Genomic DNA, 10268 nt, shown 5'->3' on the forward strand with positions numbered 1-10268 from the left:
TCTAAAATCTGTAAGAAAACATTTCCTCCTGAGGAAAAGTGCCTGTCCTCCCACCCCACCAGGCACAGGCACACACATCTATTTATTTGCTTAATAAAGTATTTCTTCAAAGTTCCACTCTATATGTTTGTTATCTAACTATAAACTCTCACATATTAGAGTTCATTTAACCCCCAATAAGCCACAGCAGTGCATCATGCATAGCAACTGTGAAAAAAAATGAACTTTATGATGAATACAAGCACACAGAGGATGAATACACAAACAATTAACATTTTAACAGCTTCCATCAATAAATGACTGCTATGTATCCAGACAGAAAAAAGTATTTCTTCAAGGGAATTAGATAGGTAAGTGCGGCCTGGCACTAAGTAAACATTACATACTCTAAATGTAGTCTTCAGTACAGTAAACCTTAATTAAGTACCATAAAGGGACAGGACTCTTGTTCAGGCCTCTAGGGGACACATATCGGAACAGAATTTGAGCCTTCAAAATGCTTATCTGTTAGCAAACTCATGTGGCTCAGAGCCTTCACAATAAAGAAGAAAAGGCAGGCCCTCCCTTTTCACCTGTAAAGGATTCATCTTCTTCTATACCCTCTTTGTTACAGGACAGCAATGCTTCCAAGCTACAGGCATCCAAGGAGTGGCCCAGAGAACATGTCGCTTAGGGCCTGGAAGATTTCCATAGCATTCAGGTAAAGGTCTTGGCCCCTGGGGCCTGTCCCACCAGGAGGGAACCTGGCAGGAAGAAAACACTTTGGCGTGTGAGCTGATCTCATTAGTGCTAGGGTTAATCCAGAGGTTAATGTATATTTGCTAGATTTTTTTTGTTTCCTGGTGTAATATTTCCATCCCTCAGCTGAATGGCTCTGTAGGCTTTGGCATGGATTTAGCTGCATTCTCACTGAAATGCAGTGCCTATCAGTGTGCATAAAAAAAGCTCTGAGGTCTTCTCTTAAAAGGGCTGCACTTGAGGGTTCAGGTCGGATGATCAGGCCCAGAGAAGGTACAGAAGAAATGAAAGGTCTGCACTGGTGTGCCTGTAAATGTTTAACAAATGGCTCTGTGGGGTGAGGGGGAAGCCCTGTCTGTAGTCTTTGCTGGTTTCTGCTGTGTAAATACTCTCACTGTGCCTGATGTCAACCTACCAATATAATGCTTACTGAACGTGGAGCTGGGAAGAGATGCCGGGGGCAGCTCTCATGAGCTGGTACCTGTTGGCTTCCAGACACCATTAGCCTGCAGTCAGAACAGACACAACCAGAACACACTTGGAGGAGAGGAGGAGTTGGAACTCAGATGAGGAGGTTAGGTAGGTGTGATGTGGGAGTGAGGGCAGCACATGATGATAAGAAAGAGGTGGACAGACTGGGCGGCAGCCAGCGTCAAGCCAGCCATAATAAATGGTCATCCTAAGAAAGACAGCCACTCTTCACTGAGCAATGCTATGTGTCAAGCATTCTGTCTGCTTTATCACTTATTCTCACAGCATCTCTGCAAGGGTAATTTTATTCTTATTTAACAAATGAGGAAATTGAGGCCTGGAGAGATGAATCATCAGTCATATAAAAAGTGATAGAGTCTGTAATCTCAGCACTTTGGGAGGCCGAGGCGGGCAGATCATGAGGTCAAGAGATCAAGACCATCCTGTGTAACATAGTGAAACCCTGTCTCTACTAAAATACAAAACTTAGCTGGACATAGTGGCATGTGCCTGTAGTCCTAGCTACTCAGGAGGCTGAGGCAGGAGAATTGTTTGAACCCGGGAGGCGGAGGTTGCAGTGAGCTGAGATCATGACACTGTACTCCAGCCTGGCGCCTGGCGACATAATGAGACTGTTTCAAAAAAAAAAAAAGTGATAGAGTCAGAGTTCAAACCTGCTGTTTGTTTCCACTCTACCATCAAGCATGGGGGAGGCTGGGAATAAGTCCTGTTCCTAGAGAGGAAGGCTATGCAGCTGCTGGTGGAAGACCTTAATTCTAGGGAGGGCCAACCGTTTTGGAGGAATGAAGACCCTGGGTGGATGATGAAATCAGGGATAAGATGAGTCACTGAACCCAGGTGCAAGGTCAGAAAGGACAAACTTGACGCTGGATCACCTGCCTCCTTAAATGCCCTCTCACTGAAGACTATAAAAGCCCTCAATCCTGGAGTGGAGCTGAGAATTAAGCTGAGAACTCTTGGGGTGTCAACCCTGCAAGGTATCAGTGACCAAGTCCTTGTGGAGGCAGCTGGGACTTCTGAGGAAAGACCCTGTACAGGATAACTATGGATATCTGTGTTTTATATCAATAGGATGTCTACAGTCCTACAAAACTGTAATATAGCCTATGTAAGCTAATTTGAAAATGCAAATGTATGATGAATAAATTGCTTATGAGCCAACATCATTGCAAAGGAGAGTTGAAACTCTCGTGGAGCTGTGCGCAGTGTAAGGCATGGAGGCTGGGTGACGGAGAGGTTGGGTGGTTATGGCATGGATGAGGATCTGATGAGGATCCAGGTGGGTTAGGTACTTGAAGTGGGATGCAACAAACTGTACAGAACTGAAAACCTAAGGATGAGATGAAGAAGGAGTGAAGGAAGCCTGGGAATCATATGAAAGAAAAGGAGAGGAAAATCACTTTTCGAGTAGAGGGTCAAGAAGTCCCAGTACTAACAGAAGCCTGAAAGTCCTCCAGGGAACATGACGCTTGCTCAAAAAGGAAGTGGAGTGGTAATAAGTTGTCAAGAAATCAGATTAGCCGGGCACGGTGGCTCAAGCCTGTAATCCCAGCACTTTGGGAGGCTGAGGCAGGTGGATCACGAGGTCAAGAGATCGAGACCATCCTGGTCAACATGGTGAAACCCCGTCTCTACTAAAAAAAATACAAAACATTAGCTGGGCATGGTGGCGCGTGCCTGTAATCCCAGCTACTCAGGAGGTTGAGGCAGGAGAATTGCCTGAACCCAGGAGGCGGAGGTTGCGGTGAGCCGAGATTGCGCCATTGCACTCCAGCCTGGGTAAAAAGAGTTAAGCTTTTGTCTCAAAAAAAAAAAAAAAAGAAAAAAGAAATGAGATTAAACTTTACTGGTATTTGCTATCTGTAGCTAGCTTATGTCCCTGAAGTTCCTTTCCTGAGTAGCAGAGTTTAACTGCATCTCTTAACTCTCAGTATTCTGTGGGAGCATGGAGAGTTAAGAGATAGAATTACAGTGGCACAAGGTGAGGAACTTATTATTCGAAGAGAGCCCAGATTGAAGTGGGATGTTGTGGTTGTAGATGCCCGCTCTATGAAGAACAAACCTCCCTTTTCATTCTTGGGTGCAGTAGCCAAAATCTGCACCATGACACGAGTGAGCTCTTTATTAAAACAACCTTATGATGTAGGGCCTATTATTCTTCTCATTTTAAATAACAGAGAAGGAAAGTTTACCCTGCTAACAAATGGCAGAATTAGGATGTGAATCTCATACACCCTTTGCAACCTGCACCTATATTATTAGGGCAAACCATATAAAACCGTCTGGGTTTTTTAGTATTTTATTTTGGATGTTGGTAATTCCCAATCATGTTATTTTGATCCTCTGTGTACTGAGAATACCTTAGAAGTAAACAGATCTTACTGTTTCAAGGAGCAGAATAATCCATTTCAGCTGCAACACAGTGTCTTGTCTTTTGTCACATGTGATGCCAGCGGTGGGAATAGAACTTTGTGAGAAGCAGAGGGATTTTGTGAGTTTTTCAAGCATGTGGAAGTAACCTGCATGGTTTCGCTTTAGGCAATGGACAACTGGACAGAGATCCAGGAAGAGACCACCCAGACGGCGAGCTACTTGAAGAGCCAGCATGGTTTCTGGCAGATAGTGTTGGTTAATAAATGGTGAGCACTGAACGTATGCCTATGTCAGATTTCACACTGTGATGACATAATATTATGGCTCTCCCCTGGTGTGTACATTCACTACTCACCAACTCAACATCTTGGCACAAGCTTGAAATTTTGGACCAGAGCAAATTTTGGCAGAGCAAATGGTGTTGGGGTGGAAGAGTCAGTATTTGCTCAAATTGTTCGTGCACTGGCCAAGCCAGGTGGCTTCAGGAACATCGCTCCTACTTCCTAAGTCTTCTGTTGAGTGAGCAGGCTTATTCCTTCTAAAGTGCTCTCTAGATGGTTGGGAGGATGTTAACAGCTTAGAGAAAGTCTTTGTGAGCTTAGAAAGAAAGAAAAAAAACAAAACAAAACAAAAAACATGATTTGAAGTGGGAAATAAAATGTTTAAGCTTGTAGGAAAAATAGGGAAACAACATGGTGGCTAGTTTGGAATTTCTGGAAGGCTCACTATTAGGGAGATAGATGGTACGTGGGTCAAAAGGGACAGTGAGAAAGCTCTTCTGACACTTTACACAAACCTGGCCCCATGCCTGAATGTCTACGGAAGCCACGTCCTTGCTGCCTCTGCACTTTGACTCAGTACCTTCACCTGCTGCAGAGGGTGATTAGCAGCAAGGCCCACCACCGCAGCTGTGGGCTTCCTGCCCCAGCCTGCCCTTGGGGCCTCCGTCGCCTCATTCCTTCTAGCCTCCTCCCTTTCCCCGTTTTGGAACAACTGTGCATAATCCCCTCTCCCCTCCCTTCTCCCTCCTCCAACACCCCCACCTGCCCCTTCTGGTTCTGTGCCAGCAGCTGGCCGATGAGCAGTGCCAAATCAAACAGATGTGTGTGGTATTGACCAGCACGTGTTACCAGGCTTCCTGTCCAGCCCCATGCCTGACCAGGGCTCTGTCTCAACTGGCCGACACCAGAAACCCCCTCTCAGGGGCCCTGCAGGGCCTGGAACAGAGAAATGGTCAGATGCCATTGCCTTCTGGACATCCCAGTCTCCTTCATCCTCACCTTGCAATTCTTTTTATTTCTTTCAGTTCAGCACCTCTTCCCCTGACTTGTTTACTTGTCTTTTTTATTTATTTATTTTTAACTCTTTCTCATTAATCAAGCTCCAGAACATTTAAAGAATGACAATTTTAAAAGGCAAAACACGGTCCTTAAAACCAGATTTAAAATTCAAGTTCTCTCAGATTTATAAAGGACATCACAATAGGCCAGAACCAGCCAGAAGAATAATAGCAGCTGGTCTTCACCGCAGCTCGCCCAAGCCCAGGATCTTTAAGATGTCACTTCCTTCCTTCCTTTCTTAGTGGCATGCAAAATTCATGGTAATTCTCAGAAGTAGGTACTCTTGCAAGCAAATGTCTTTGATTTGCTGTACAACTGGCTAATTCTACTCACTCCCACCTACCTGTCTAAGTGAGGCTGACTTGAGAACAGCGGCAATTAACCCAAGAGAGCCCTGTGACAGATCAAAGCCCTCTGGAGTGCTGAAATCTCATTGAAAATAAAATTAGTGGGTCTAGCCCAATGATACAAAGATTGTTCCAGTTTTAGAGTGTGTATATATATATTCTTATAAACGTAAGAAGTGAAACAGCTTGCATTCCTCATAGCTGCTACCTAAGAAATAATCCCAACAAAAATGAAAAGCAACAATAGTTTGGTGATTCATACTAAAGATGATGATTTTTCCAAAATAATGGCCTTAAATGTTGATAATCAACAGTGCCTACCTGAATTCCACAGACATGCATGCCTTTTGCATTTTTCATTTGAATTGAAATGCAGGAGTACTGAATTGGGCCTTGTCTAAGCTTCTGAATATTACTTTAGAGATCATCAACATGTAAGAAATACTAAATTATAACAATGTGTTTCCCATTTTGATTTGTTCCTGTTGTCCAGGATGCTCAGCTGAATTTGTTGCTCAATTCAACAATTATATTAATCTTTGCCACATCTTTTTTTTTTAATCTAAATTTCTAGTTCCATTTTTTTAAACCTCAGGGTATAACTTCTTTTATATTATAAATTGTCCAAAATTCCTTTGGAAAAAGAGATGATATAATAAAGAAAGAGAATTCCATAAAAATGACATTTACTAACAATGATGATAACAGTTTATGACACTTCACTTTCTACCTTTAATTAGTTATTTATGTACTTGTTGGAAGGTCCTCCTTAGACTACAAATTCCCTGAGGGCAGAGCCAGGCCTGCTGTCTCTGCATCTCCCACGGGATGGGTGTTTAGTAAGATTCTGTTGGATAAATACAACCTTAGGATTAATTTTAGAGGAAATAAAATGAGGTTTTTCTTCTTTCTTTTCCATGTGTTTCACTTTCTTTTCTTGTTTTAGGGAAGACTATTGGTATGATGCTTTACAGTCAGAGCGGCTCTGAGTTATATAGGGCTGCCTTTATACTGCGGGATGAGATGTTATTTTCTCCTCTTTCTCCGCTTTGAAGCCCATCGTAAATTTTTTTCTTCCTCTACATTGTTCGCTCCCTCTTCCTGCATAATACTCAGTAATATTCTCCTACATAAATAATAACCACTTACATTTACATAAGCACCGGTAACACTGGCACATTCTTTCCAAAAAGGATTTGAGATGAATGTCTTGGAGGAGTTTTAAATTTTGCAATGCACTCTTAGATGCTGTAGCTGCTGTTGTTAGCTAATAATTTATAGCGTACTTACCATGTGCCAGACACTAGGCAAGGGCCTTTTGTACACTATCACACTCATTCAGTCCTCACAGTAGTCTTCTGGGGGAGCTACTGACATTGTCCCCTTTTTCAATGCAAAGAAACAGCGAGGCTGTAGAGACTGCACATAGTCACACTGTCAGAATGGGGCAGGATTGGGATTTGAACCCTGGCCTCTGGCTACAAAACTGATGCTCCTAACCTCTGAATTATGTTATCCCTTTGGGTCATTACTTCAACCCAGTGAAACAGGCAGTGTGGAGGAATGAGGATTAAAGTAGAGGAACAACGTCTTCTGAGAGTATCTATCAATGTCCAGGACATTATGCTTTACTTACAATATCTCCTTTGGCACCTCAGTCATCCTACAAGGTAGACATCAATATTGTTAGCACAAATGAAAGGACAGAAGTTGTGAGTGCTTAGTTAACTTGCCAGACACTCAGATGAGAAGGCAGGATTTTATTTGGCAGGTCTATTTGGTTCTAAAGTTCATTTTTTTCCCCCTTGTTGTACACGTGGACAAACTGGCCCAAGTTTACACGACAGGTTGTCAAAAACACCACCAAATCTGGTCCATTGATGGTTCTGGTGTCCTACCGGGGTCAAAATGTGCAGGGTCTGGCTACTGAGTGTCCTTCCCCATGTAATCCTGTGGGGCAGAAAGAGCACTTTATTATGAGTTGACAAAAAGGAATGCAATTGAATTTCTGTCTCATTCAGTGCAGGGAGAAAGAATAGCTTTGGGAACCAGGCTGGTTTAAAACAAGGGTCCTGAAGCTAATTAAAAGCTAGGCTGGAGCTATGCCTTTCATTCCTTAAGAATGTTCGACCTCATTAAATAGGAAAAAGCATGTAGAAATTTCTGATTTTTTTCTAGGTTCTGCAGGGGATGGGGGTCCTGAGTAAATGAGACACATTTCTAGGGCTTCTAGCCTGCCCCGTGCCTGCAGTGACATTGCTGGTGCTGACGAAGACTTACTGTTCTCAAGTGCTTATCACACTGGGAGGATGGCAACTGGGCAAAGCAGACGCAGAAGGACATCACGCTGCTGACTCATGGCTTCAGACTCCCAGTCTCCTGTGTTCCTTCCTCCTGCAATTGCAGGGGGTGCACAAAACATTTGCAGGCACGAACACAGTGAAGCGAATAGTTGTTCTTAGGAACAATTTCCCTTGCAGTCTTTCACAGACACCCAGGAGAAAACTGGTGCTCAGGGGCACAAAATGCCAGCTAAAAGAAACAGAGGACTTCACAGGCTTTCTATGTGGCCCTCTGGATAAAACAGAAAGCCTCAAGGGTTGTTCTAATGCTCGGACTTCAAGCTCACAGCAGCCAGCTGTAACTCAGAGGCCGCGTGCTCAAGCCACGAAGATGCCAGGAACTGGGAAGACAAGAGATCAGGTTGGCAGAGGCTTACAATGGATATCTTGTAGTTTTGATTTAGGACACTATTTATGGGGCACCCACTGGTGCCAAGCACTGTGCTAGCAGCTTTGCATATATTGTATCTAATCCTTCCAAAGACTCCACAAAGTAGGCGTTCTTTTCCTTTTAGAGGCGAGTAAACAGGAGCACCAGCTATGACCCTCATCTTCGTGGATTTTGGTCCTTGCTAAATTAGCAGAGTACAGCCCGAGGAATCCCGGTTTTGCAAGGTGTCAGAACTGAAAGAGATATTAGAGCTCATGTCTACCTTTTGAGGATAAGGGTAAAAGAGATCGAAAGCCAGAACAGTACATTAATTTGCCCAGGGACATGAGCAGAGCTGACACATCCACTCAGGCCTCTGGGCCTGCATGTGGACCAGTCTTTTCTTCTCCATGTAACAGCAGGAGAACAAAGAGATTAAATTGCCATCTGGGGTGGATGGAACAAATGTCAAGGCCTGCCCTGGTTCTCTCTCTAAGCAATAATTGCTACAGACATGGCAGTTTTCAAAGGGCTTCTCACTTGATCTGCTCACCATCCCTTAAAAATCAGGGAAGGAGAACCTTTGAAGTTATGGAAGATGAAGTGACTTGCCAATGTACAATGATAAAAATGTGCATCTATGTCCATAAAATATGTTAAGCTCCTGAGAAGAGAAAGGTGCAGGAAGAGGGTAAACGGTTTTGGTATTTTCTTATTTCCATCATCTTGTGATCTAGTTTGTCTGTCACTGCTAAACCTTCCTTTTGAAATAGTGACATTTGTTTCTTTCCCTCTTTGATTTTTCCCCAAACTGCTTGGGGTTCCAGAGGACAGCGCTTCTGGAAATGCCCCTGTCTCATCTCGCAGAGCCTGTAGGAAGTGTATAGACTACAATCACAGCCATAACATAAACACTGGTCTTTCTGAAGCACGTGCAGCATCGCCCGGACTCTAGGGTATCAGAAACGAGCAATGGCTATATGTTCTGGGTGTGACCACAGCGCTGTGTGCAGGGTGCTTACAAAGCATTGGGGCCGAAACGGGCTGAAGACGCCTTCAAACTCTTATTTTCTGAATCAATTATTACCTGTTTTTCTTCTGATCACTGGTCCCGACAGATTTTCAGATAGCAAACCCTTGGTATAGTGAGAGTCAAAGTCATTTGCAAAGGCATAGAATAAGTGGTTTAGATGCTCAGGTATATTTTTCACTTTGTTCCTTCTGAGCCAGTTTTGTTGATGTATTAAAATAATAAAATAATGGATTAAACCGTGTTTCTAAGTTGAATGAAATATAAGACCTATGCATGTTTAAGGGTGTCTCCAAGCTAGTCTTAGTCACGTTCCCTACATGTCAGCCACTGGATGGCTGGCTGACTCCTGAATAGAGTATGTTAATTCCCACTTAAAATAATACGAATAACTTCTACAGTGATATCAGTGCCTTACACTCTTACCATAAAGGATTCTACGTTAGGCATTTCCTGAATTGAGTTAAACTTATCATGTTCGTGATCTCACTTATCCCTCAGATGGACTTATAAAATAGATAAGAAAGGAATACCTACTTCCGTTTTGCAGCTGAAGATACTGAGGCACAGACAGGTGAAATGACCACCAGCTCAAGGTGACACAGTATTCTAGCTAGAAGAACAATGGGTCTTCTAAATTCCACTCCAGAATTCCCTTCTCTGTATTGTTGGGATTAGTGTTTAACTCTCCCAGATTTGGATTGTGTGTTTGGTCACTGATACTTCCCCTCAGGATAAGTGAAAGCGCTTCTTGCAGGGGTGATGACCACATACCCCCTGCATCTCGCTGCTTCCTCACTTTGATTCATGCTGTTCCCTCTGCTGGAATTCTCTCTCCTCTCTCTCTCCGAATGGTCAACTCCTCCTGATTCAATTTTAAGCCAACCAAAACCACACCTACTCTTTGATTAATTTTGTGTGTTGCCGCAGCGCCGTGCATGCTTCTGCTCCAGCGCATCAGTGCGCACCACACTGTAGCCAGGTGTTTCTCATGGAGTCACAGAAGGGAGGGAATTCACTGACAAACTAGAGGAAATGCTTGTTGAGATCCAGGATCAGGTCTTTGTTTTTATATCTTTATCACCACAGTGCCTGGAATATAGTAGATATTTTTTGACTAAAAGTTGCTCAGGGCCTGAAAGTTAGGCTGCTCCTAAAAAGAAATGAGACGGCAGGCAAAATGGAAACTAGGATCTCAGGCTTCAGATTTCAGAGTGGATTTCTTGAGGCATTGGG

The sequence above is a fragment of the Sapajus apella genome, unplaced genomic scaffold (genome assembly GCF_009761245.1).
Source record: "Sapajus apella isolate SASKATOON/1434 unplaced genomic scaffold, GSC_monkey_1.0 scaffold38, whole genome shotgun sequence".
NCBI classification, from domain to species: domain Eukaryota; kingdom Metazoa; phylum Chordata; class Mammalia; order Primates; family Cebidae; genus Sapajus; species Sapajus apella.